The sequence below is a fragment of the Balaenoptera borealis genome (assembly GCF_965194805.1).
Source record: "Balaenoptera borealis genome assembly, chromosome: 16".
Taxonomy (NCBI): Eukaryota; Metazoa; Chordata; class Mammalia; order Artiodactyla; family Balaenopteridae; genus Balaenoptera; species Balaenoptera borealis.
The window spans coordinates 38,566,244-38,577,343 of NC_138872.1; the positions used below are offsets into that span (position 1 = coordinate 38,566,244).

General features: G+C 39.1%; 1 long non-coding RNA gene across 1 annotated transcript in view; it reads left to right on the top strand.

Moving 5' to 3' along the window:
• The first annotated feature begins 988 nt into the window (after positions 1-988).
• Positions 989-11,100, top strand: part of LOC309612902 — a 36,233-nt gene continuing 26,121 nt past the window's right edge. The window contains exons 1-3 of the long non-coding RNA XR_014235389.1: positions 989-4,677; positions 9,512-9,640; positions 10,983-11,085. This is a non-coding gene — a long non-coding RNA (uncharacterized lncRNA). The remainder of the gene's footprint in view (positions 4,678-9,511; positions 9,641-10,982; positions 11,086-11,100) is intronic.

Sequence of the window (11,100 nt, forward strand, 5' to 3'; positions counted from 1 at the left end):
CACAATAGTCAAGGTATGGAAACGACATGATGTTTAGCTATAGAAGATGTGAGGTATGCACACACACACACACACACACACACATAAACACACAATGGACTACTATTCAGCCTTAAAAAAGAAGGAAATCCTGTTATTTGTGACAACATGGATGAACCTGAAGGGCATTATGCTAAGTTACATAAGTCAGACACAGAAAGGCAAATACTGTATGATCTCACTTATATGTGGAATCTATAAAGCAGAACTCAGAGAAACAGAGTAGAGTGGTGGTTACCAGGGGCTGGGAGAGTGGGGGAAACAGGGCGAGGTTGGTAAAGGGTATAAATTTTCATCTCTAAGATGAATAAGGTCTGAGGATCTAATGGAAAACATTGTGACTATAGTTGATAACACTGTATTATATAATTGAAATCTGCTAAGAGAATAGAATTGGAATGTTCTCACCAAAGGGGGAAAAAAAGGGTAACTATGTGAAATGAAGTTAATTAACTAGATGGGGGAACCCTTTTACAATGAATACATACATATATTAAATCATCATGTTGTGCCACCGTGGATATATCTGTTAATCTTTCTGTGCCTTAATTTTCTATCTTTATTTTACCTTCCTGGCAAAGTTGCTGGGAGGCTTAATGGTGCAGCTTTAACTACCTTACAATTTTATTTGTCAATTATACCTCAGTGAAGTTGGGGAAAAAATTCTCTTTATCTTCACATAAGGCAGTTGGATCTGGGAGGAAAGAAGGCAGGCATTAATTTGTGTGTCAGAAAAGCATTTTGATTCAAAGAAGAAGAAGGAGAAGGAGAAGAAGAAGGAGAAGGAGAAGGAGAAGGAGAAGGAGAAGAAGAAGAAGAAGAAGAAGAAGAAGAAGAAGAAGAAGAAGAAGAAGAAGAAGAAGAGGAAGAAGAGGAAGGAGAAGAAGAAGAAGGGGGAGGGGAGGGGGAGGGGAGGGGGAGGGGGAGAACAGGAAGGAGAGGAAGAAGAGGGAGAAGGAGAAGGAGAAGAAGAAGAAGAGGAAAGAAGCAGAAGGAAGAGGAGTAGGAGAAGGAGAAGAAGGGAGAGGGGAAGGGGAAGAGGAAGAGGAAGAAGGAGAAAGAAATGAAAGAAAGAAAGAGAGAAAGGAAGGGAAAGAAAAAAAGAGCAACTGGTTATTATTATTTTAACTTTTAATGCTCGTGCTTTCATCTTCAGAACTCTTATTTTGATTTTGATTTGATTTGTTCCTTCTCATCAGGACTGCAGCTCTATAAACAGTAACAGGTATGGGGAACAAGAATATTAGAAAAATATCCCTTCAGGCTTCTCTGAAAATTATGTTACTTTGTTTATGTAAGTAAATAAATGAGTGAATGAATAAATGTCAAATTTCCAAGGGAAAGGTACACTACATTCATTCCTGCTTTCTCTGACAATACTCCGTTTTCCCAGAGGAAAATTAGAGACTCTCATTACAGAAATCCTACATCCGGGCTCCAGCTCCCATATTGTCAGAGTTAAGTTTATTCCCTTAGCAACAATGTGTCAGCCTAGAGCTGGCAACCTTATCTTTGTCCTTCTGTTGCCATGAAAACCACATTGGAGTTGACTTTAGCAGTCCTCGCCCAGTAAGCAGCAGTGCCAGTGAGGGTCTAGGGTGGAAAAATTACCTCTCTCCTCAACTGATGCAAGTGAGATCTGAACTAAGGGTTAGAAAAACATTCTTAAGACATTTTAGTAATTATAATTTAGTTCAAATGTACAGGTAGACATGTTTCTTGGATTGCTGGGGGATACCAAGGTGCTTCCAAACACATCATTTTAAAGAGATATAAAACACCTTCAAGGTATTTCTCTTCTTCCTGAAATGGGGTCCTCACTAATGCTCTTAAAAACAACCTCATATTCCTCCTTGCCTACTGATTGCATTGTCTGCTCAATTTGACCTGGATGTATCCCTGTAATCCTAAAGGCATCTTCTTGTTATAGGTGATAACGCATGGCTCTCCTCTAGTGCGCAAAGGTTGCATTTCAGTGAGGAGATACTCCATCCCCTGGCTTCCCATTTAGGTTGTGCCCAGTATCTTGGGAAGTGATAAAGAGTAGGGACCATGAAGTTGGACTGGCTAGTTCAAATCCCAGTCCCACCACTTCCCTGCTGTGCCACCATGGATATATCTGTTAATCTTCCTGTGCCTTAACTTTCTATCTGTAAAATAAAGAAAATAGCTTTATTTTACCTTCTTGGCAATGAAAGTTTCTAATTTTCCTCTGGGAAATTTGAGTATTGTCATAGAAAGCTGGAATGAATGTAGTGTACCTTTCCCTTGGAAATTTGACATTCAATCATTCATTCATTAATTCATGTATTTATATAAACAAAGTTTCTGGGAGGCTTCATGGTGTAGCCCAACTATGTCTATGAACTCTAGTTGTGGAAGCCCAGTATGCATGGAGTGTGTCTAGGATATTCCAAGAACAAAGGCAGGGAAACACTCCTTAGCCATTTCTCTGAAATACATCTTCTATTGTCCTGGTCATTCCTGTAGCCTGTTCCATACTGGCCTCCTAGATAAAGCCAAGTGGTTCTGCTGACTGTTCATGGATATTAGTCATCCAATTGAACTACAGAGCTCACAAGTGCTGGTGAAGGCTCACTGTTGTCATAGGTATTATCCTTATTGATGGACAGAAGGTTCCAGCAGTTTCAAATATCCTAATCCTTTTCTAACACTTATTTAAAATTAGATCCAGAATGAAGAAGCAAAGGAGCAACAGGTGCTTCAATTGCACATAATTATTTTTATTTAAAAAGCATGGAATATAGATGTCCTAATAACAAAGCATTCATCTGTTTCTAGAATATGCCAGGGCACGTCTTGTAAGTATAATCTACCTGCACCAGTAATTATAAACAGTGGGAGCTTTTGAGCAAGTATCTACCAAAATGACTATTATTGTTGCAACAATGCCTCTGCTAACTTTAAATGGCTTTGAAAAATTTATTCACTGTCTTTCTTTCCATTAACTTATTAACTAGGGACCTTTAGCTCATGAATCATATCACTTATATTTGGAACTAGAAGAAAGTCATGCTATTTAAAATATAATTTATATCAAACAATGTAAAATAATTACTGTTCAAAAAATAACATAAATAGCATTTTCCAATACACTGGGTTCAGAAAGCTATCGAGCTTCTTTGCAAGTGTTTATAACCTCATAATAATCTATTGCCATCTATCAGGTACGTTTTCTAGATAGCATATCCTAAAATCCTAAAATATCATTGGAAGCAAACTTGGAAATCATTTAGTCTTACCTCCCTTTGATGATTAAATTTCAAACCAGATACTTTTTTAGTTGACTGACTGACATGCTTTCTGCTCTTCTTTAAAAATAAACAGTTTTTTTTCAAGCTCCTTTAAATCTTCTTCTTCCCATATTTACTAAAAGCAGGCATGAAGTCAAAGGTCACTGTTCTGGGCAGATGCCTGTGGATATCAGATTCCTAGGAACACCAAGCTACAGCTTTGGGGCTCAGATTCCTTGAGAGCAACCACATTTATTTCCGATTTCTTCAGGTCCTTGAGCTCAAACAAAAATCTTGTACTGAAGGCCTTTCTCTTTTGCGTGTAGTCATCTTGAGTAATCCTTGTTATAGCAGGCCATTTCCATGTTTTCTTTTCTTCCAACCTTACTTACCCTGTCTTGTGGTTTAGAAATATTCTACATGACATAGTGATTCTTGTCATATTCTTTGGAGGGCTGGTAGATCTCTACAGAATTTGGGGAATTGGGCAGAGCAGATATTTCAAAGGCAAATAGCCATTGTAAATATCACTTCTTCCAGGTGCAAAGGTGTCCCTTTAATCAGATGGTGGTGGGTACCTGAGAAGTCACTGCCCTTGCTTCTGCTAAAGCAGACCTTGGACTCAAAAATCCTTCCAACCTGGCTTTGAAACCGAGTTTCTTCATTTCCTAGATGCCTGATCTTAGACAGATGGTTTTACCCTTTTGACTCTGTTTTCCCCTCTGGGAAATGGGGACCAGGGTGCCAGGTTCAATGGTTTTTGTGAGATTCCCCTGAGGTGATATAAAATATTCCGGGCTGTTGCTGAGTCTGGCACATAGGAGGCATTCCGCATCCTCAATGCCTTGGGAGTGGGCTCATTTTAGAAGTCTTAAGAAATTAAAACTTCTTAATTTAAGAAGTTAAGAAATTAAGACTTCTTAAATGAATCCTATGATATTTGGCCTTGCTTGGGACACCAAATGAAAAACAGACCAGCCTCCTTCTCACCCTATGGGTGGGCTATCACTCCTCTGTATTCTGATTCTTTGTCATAGGAAAAGGGCATCTTGAATGTGGTGGGAAAGGCAAGCCCACACAGCAGAAAGGCAGAGACCACAAGATCCTCTTTATTACGTGGCATGTTTCTGTACCGCAGATGTACACACAGATGTGGTCATCAACAGAGATAACTAGTTTACAAGCCCTCCCTGGAAACTCCTCACAGTTCTTAGCAGAAAAGTGATTCTCAGCCAAGCTCTGCACTGAAGCTCAGCCTGTGATGAAAGCATTTCCAACTGTTCCACATTGCAAACAATCAGAGAGGAGAAATGGCCTGCAGTGCCTTTCCAGCCAAGAAGCGAGACCAGGGATCACCTAAGAGGCTAAAAGCCGATTAAAACAAGTATGTACCGTGGCCTCTACTTTCTGTGTTTGTCTGTCTGCCTGTCTTTCCCTCTTCCTTCTCTTCTTCTCTCCCTTCCCTCCTCCCTTCCTCTCCCCTATGCTTTTCCTCCCTTCTTTCATTCCTTTCTTTTTATTTCATTTCTTTTCCTTCTCCCTTCTTCACCTCCTTTTTTCCTAATGGAAAAATATCACTCTATGTCAGGGAAACGCTGGGCAACATCTGTTCACTGTTTGACATGTTAATGTGGGGAGGGCACATTCATTCAAATTGTGAACCCTGTAACTACTTTATTAATTTTATTGGTGATCTGTGATGAAGTTGTTACCACAAATGTCTAAGGCAGCCATTTAGCATACGAAATATAGACTATGTTTAGAAAACAGAAAAAAAACCTGGGCTCAGCCCTGGTCTCTAGTGATCTCAATGATGACTACCCTATTTGGCTTTCCAAATAAGGTAGTCCTGAGAAGTCAATGAAATAAATATGTGAAAACCATGTATCTGTAATAGATCAAGAACTATAGCTTAATTTAGGTCCTCTTCTTTAGAAGCAGAGACTAAGAAAGAGATTCAGATGCATGTGATTTGTTGGAGTGGGGCTCTCAGGAGAAGGGGTTGGGGTGAAGGAAGCAGGTACGGTCAGGGAGGGAGCCATGCTGGCATGTGGTCTCTGCTGGACTCTGGCTTTAGCCTGATCTAATAGAGGCTCTGGAGTGTGAATGACACCGTGCATCTGTTCCTCCCTTGAGGTGACGGGCTGGCATTTTGCATTCTTCATGTCAACCAGTCATTGGCAATGGGTATGGGAGGTGACCTCCTGGGCAAATGGCTGCCATTTTGCCAAGGGAAATTCTCTGGAAAAGGGGGCAATTGAGACATTAGTTATGATAGAAGAATAATTAGAATGAAATCCATTTCAGTTTCTCCAAACAATGGGTCTACACAAAAGTTTATTATTTAAATATTTTGGCTAAAACTTTTGGGGGCACTTAACTGACATTTTTAAACATCCCACCTTAGTGGGATCATACATGGGCAGGATAAGGATTCACAGAAGACATTGTTCTGGTTTAGTTTTTAATGTGTAAGTCTTGGCCATGTCAATGTGTAAAAGGAGAAGCCAAAGAACAATGACAACAGCAATCAAAGCCTTAATTCAAACTACGCCCATGGCTATTTCATCAGCTCTACTGGTTTTTGCAGACCCAGGAGTTAATTCTTCTCATCAGCGCTCTTCCCTTGGGTTGTCTTGACAGCATTTCTATCTGTATATTTTTACCTTTGCTTACATAAAATCCTAGTTTTCTTTAACTGGAAGCACATTAAAGTTTGAGAAGCATTTATGTGAGCACCCTCATTCTCTTTCCCATTAAATGTTAGTTTCTTCTGTTCCTCAAAATGGTGAATCAACCTTTTTCCACTTTCTAATAGAATGTATAAGATTGTATGTATTCTCCTCTTAACAAAACAGGTACCTATAATGTAGCTTTTCTATTTATCACTCTTCCCTTCAAATTCTATTAAACAGGAAAAATATAAATTAACCTTCTTATACACAAAAAAATAATATCACATATTGTTTATTTTTCATATTTTACAATCTGTACATCTCTAAGGGAGAGGTAGGAGATTAGTCTTATAAAAAATGAAATTGATCCTATGGTTAATTAATACCTAATGTTAGCATAAGTGTATCATCCCAATAATTTCAGATGTACCTCCTTCCTATATAAAATAATTCATTTCCTTTGTCTTATTAAAATGTTGTCCAAAAGACTGTTCTGATTTGGCTTGCGGCATAGTACAATTTATAGAATAAATAAATTACATTGTCCTGTGATTCAGAATTCTACCGTGGCAAAATAGCCATTGTCTTCTGTACATTGGGCAATAGCAATGCTGTAATTTTTTTTTTTTTTCCCTTTGGTTCCAGAACAATCAGAGGCACTCCTTAACTATCTCTGGCTTATTCTCCCTACATAAGTGGAATGAGTTAATGACAAAGTAATGTTTAAAAAATTAAAATGATGACAAAGGCTAGAGCCAAGAGTATGCAATGGCTAAGGCTTTGTTTCTGTGGCTTGAGGGGGCGGGAGGCACCACCCTCTGAGGTGTCTGTGTGGGTCACCCAACGGACTTGCCAAGGACTAGGAGGGAAAAATAAGTTGGACAACTCTTCTCTTGGGACAAGACCCAGAGTTCCATTATTTGTAGTGATAAAAATATGGGTGGGGATTAGGCTATGTAATTGAAAGGAAAAGGAAGAAAAAAGAATGGATTGGTGTGGAACAGAAGTAGAGAAGAGGGTGTTTTAAATGTGATGACTCTTTGGCTTCCACTCCAGTTCATATTTCTTATCTTTATAAAGATCCAAGATCCACTTTTCTATTGGATAGTCCTACAAAATGCCTGCATAATAATAGAAAACTGAAATGTTTGAATAATGCCTACACTTTTCTTCTTTGGCACAAAATATATTCGTATAAACAAAACTGTCACAAGCCATCTCAATGTCTGATTTGGCCTTAAAAACGAACTTTTTTTTTTTTTTTCTTTTTTGAGTGTTATGCTGAGATATTGAAGGAAAATATAAGTTCCTATGTCAGATCACAGGTCAGTCTAGTTTTGGTTCTTTCCTCCAGCATTATAAACTATGTCATGCTAAAATTGTAGCCATTATATAGCTATGAAAACTGACCCCAGAGCAGTGAAGTTCATACTACTGGCACTCAGTGGGGTAGATCTTTGATCCTGGGCAATGCTAATAGAGAAACTATACTCGTGGACATTGCTGCAAGCATTATAATAGGCCTCTAGCTTCCACCAGGCCTATCTTGCCCCCTCCAATCTTTTCTTCACCCTAAAGCGATCATGATCTATCAACAATGTGGATCTAGTTGTTTATCAACCCTGCTGCTGAAAATCCTTAGATATTTTCATAACTGTATGCTACAGATGTTAAAGTCCTAACCCCCAGTACCTGAAAATGTGATCTTGTTTGGAAATAAGATCATTGCAGATGTAATTTGTTAAGATGAGGTCATGAAGGTGGATCCTACTCTAATATGACTGGTATTTTTATAAAAAGGGGAAATTTGGACACAGATATACATATATAGTAAGAACACCATGTGAATATGAAGATAGCCTCTATAAGCCAAGGAGAGAGGCCTAGAACAGATCCTTCTCTTACGGCCCTTAGAAGGAACAGAACTTGCTGACACCTTGATTTCAGACTTCTAGCCTCCAGAACTGTGAGACAATAAATTTCTGTTGTTTAAGCCACCCCGTTTGTGTACTTTGTTTTAGCAACCCCAGAAAACTAATACATATATGTTTCTATTATTCTTAGGATGATGTTCAATATCCTATAAATGGAAAGAGAGGAGTAGCATATAAAACCAAAGAGCAAATGTAACTCAAGCTTGGCACAGTTAAACTTTTTGAATTGTCAGTAGGCTTAGTAAAAATTCATTGAGTAATTAGCATTGTTCAAGGTGCTGGTTATTTGGCTGTAAATTAAACTGTCACAGTACCTATTCTTAGGGAGCTTACACTGATGCAGGCAATTAATTCCACAAATAATTAATTATAATTATAATATGAGTCAAGGGTTTCAGTGGAATGTCCTAAAGAATGGAATAATGGGGGAACCGACCCTTTTCCTAGAGGAATCAGGAAAAACAGGAAAGGCTTCTTTGAGGTAGTCATGGTTAAGCTTATATCTGAAGGATGTGTAGACATTAGTTAATGGAAAGAGATGCTGGGAGAAATGGCTTCAAGGTCAAGGCGGGTAGCAGTTATGAAGATCCCCAGGCCAGAGGCAGTATGGCACTTTCCAAATCAAAAAGAGGTAAGCACTGGTGGAACAGGAAAGCCTAGGTAGAAAGTAGTGCTGGATGGCACAGGAGCAGCAGACAAGAGTCAGATCCAAGGGCAGTAAAACAGAGCTGTATTGTTAAACACTCCCTCAGGCTGCAGTGTGAAGAAAAGGTCCGAGGAAGGCATGTGCTAGGCTATGGTAAGAGGTAAGGATGGATCAGGAAATGGACAGGAGTGGAAGGATTTAAGAAATAATCCATTCATGTAAAGAAGATACGGTACATATATACAATGGAATATTACTCAACCATAAAAAAGAATGAGATAATGTCATTTGCAGCAACATGGATGCAACTAGAGATTATCCTACTAAGTGAACTAAGTCAGAAAGAGAAAGACAAATATCATATGATATCACTTATATGTGGAATCTAAAATATGACACAAATGAATTTATCTACCAAACAGAGACATTCACAGACATAGAGAACAGACTTGTGGTTGCCAAAGGTGAGGGGGATAGAGGGATGGGATTGGGAGTTTGGGATTGACAGATGCAAACTAGTATACATAGGATGGATAAACAACAAGGTCCTACTGTATAGCACAGGGAACTATATTCAATATTCTGTGATAAACCATAATGGAAAAGAATATGAAAAAGAATGTATATATGTATAACTGAATCATTTTGCTGTATAGCAGAAATTAACACAACATTGTAAATCAACTATACTTTAATAAAATAAATTTTAAAAGAGAAATAATCCATTGATGGAATCCAGTGGATGAGGTCTAATAATGAAATGCATGCTGTGGAGGCAGGAAACAGGGAAACATGTGTCATGGATGCTGGTTTTCCAGTTTGTCTAACTGAGTGGAAGGTGGTATTATTCACTGACTTAAGAAATATTAGAAATTTCATGTAATGTCTGGAACATTTATATTAACATATTTCCATACAATACATAGAAGAAATATTAGATGAGGGCCATTTTTTTTCTTCCAGGGGAAGCAAGAGACAGAAGATGGCTTTTGTGCCTAATCTTTGCATTTGAAGCAATTGTGGGATGTCCGATGTTGCATGGGCCATCAGCCTCATTGGTCAGGAGGTCTGAGCCACCAGAGATATAAATTTGTAAGTCAATTTTTTAGGCAGTAACTGAAACCATAGGAGCAGATGCGCTCACCCAGCAAGCCAGGGTAGGAGGAGAAGAGGAAAGTCCTTAGCACAATTGAGCAACCTGGCACTTCCAGTTTGGGTAGAGGAAGATGAGTCATCAAGGATGTTAAGAATGGCAGGAGAGAAAGGAGAATGTCCAGAAGGTTGGGATGTCACGTAACTTCAAAAAGGAAGCAGTGGCTGTGAGTCTTTAAACTATGAACCAATACATCAAGCAGTGCAATTGCTGGAAAAAGTCTAAGCGTTTTAGCCACATTAGTGCTTAGCAAGAGCTCTTGCAGGGGTCGAATAGAGAGGGTGGAGGAGATGTTGTGCGTGTCTTGTCCAGATCCCTTTGGCAGTCACTTCTGTATCCCAAAGGCTGCTTTTCTTGAGGTATGTGTGTATATATATACGTATCTATTTATTTAGGCTGGAGAGCACCCTTAACCTAAGCACAGAGCAAACCAAAATGATAGCGTTAATGTCCCCGGGAACAGCCCTCCAACATGACAGACAGGGATTTGATAACTGAATATCCCAGTCCCTTGCCCTTCAGTTGTAATAACTCTAAAGAATATTCTACACTGTCTCTCTGAGCACTGGTTGCCCACAATGGTAACTGGTTTGATAATATCCTCTTCGTGAACTTTCTGCCCTTTCCTGGCATAGTCTTCTACTCTCTACTGCTGTTTCTGGGATCACATCCTAGAATCTCCCTCTCAGAGGCTGGGGCACAGAGAACACATAGTGGCAGAGAAGATGGACCTGTAAATGAAACTTAACAAGCTAGCTCAAGAGGAGGTAGCAGGAGGAGAAACAGAGTCACGGATGCTTTATTATAATTGTGAAAGAATCCTGAGCTTGTCTGAATGTTAGTGGAAAGGATATAGGAGAGAGAAAGTTTAGAGGAATCTATGACAAATACTTTTTTCCCCTCATGCTGTTGGTTAAAATACGAAAGACGAAAAGAAAAGAAGAAAACGAAAGGAAAGAAAAACACGGTATGGTTTGCATCATAAAACTTAGGAGTCCTCTTTGTAGGTGTGACCGAGGCACAAAATTTCCTCTTCAAAAGAATAAAACCAGCTCTGATGTTCATGGATTTTTGTGTGTTTAGGAATTCCCAACATCTCTAGAATCCACTGTAACCACCCGTGACACATTTTTCACTCCAGATGTGAGCACTAAAGACTCAGTTGTCAGTTGAATACTCTTGTACTATTTCCTCAGCCATTATTTTAAGGAATGCATTTGAATAAAATGCACTTTTGGCACCATTTTTAAGAATGGATGATGATTTATGCTTTTCTTGCAGGGACAAGATGGCTCTGGGCATGAGTCATGGCTGTACGCTGGGAAGATTCCGATGGGAACCTTGCTCTTGCTGGTTGAGCCATACCTTACATGGACTTGAGGCCGTGCGTGGCTTTTAT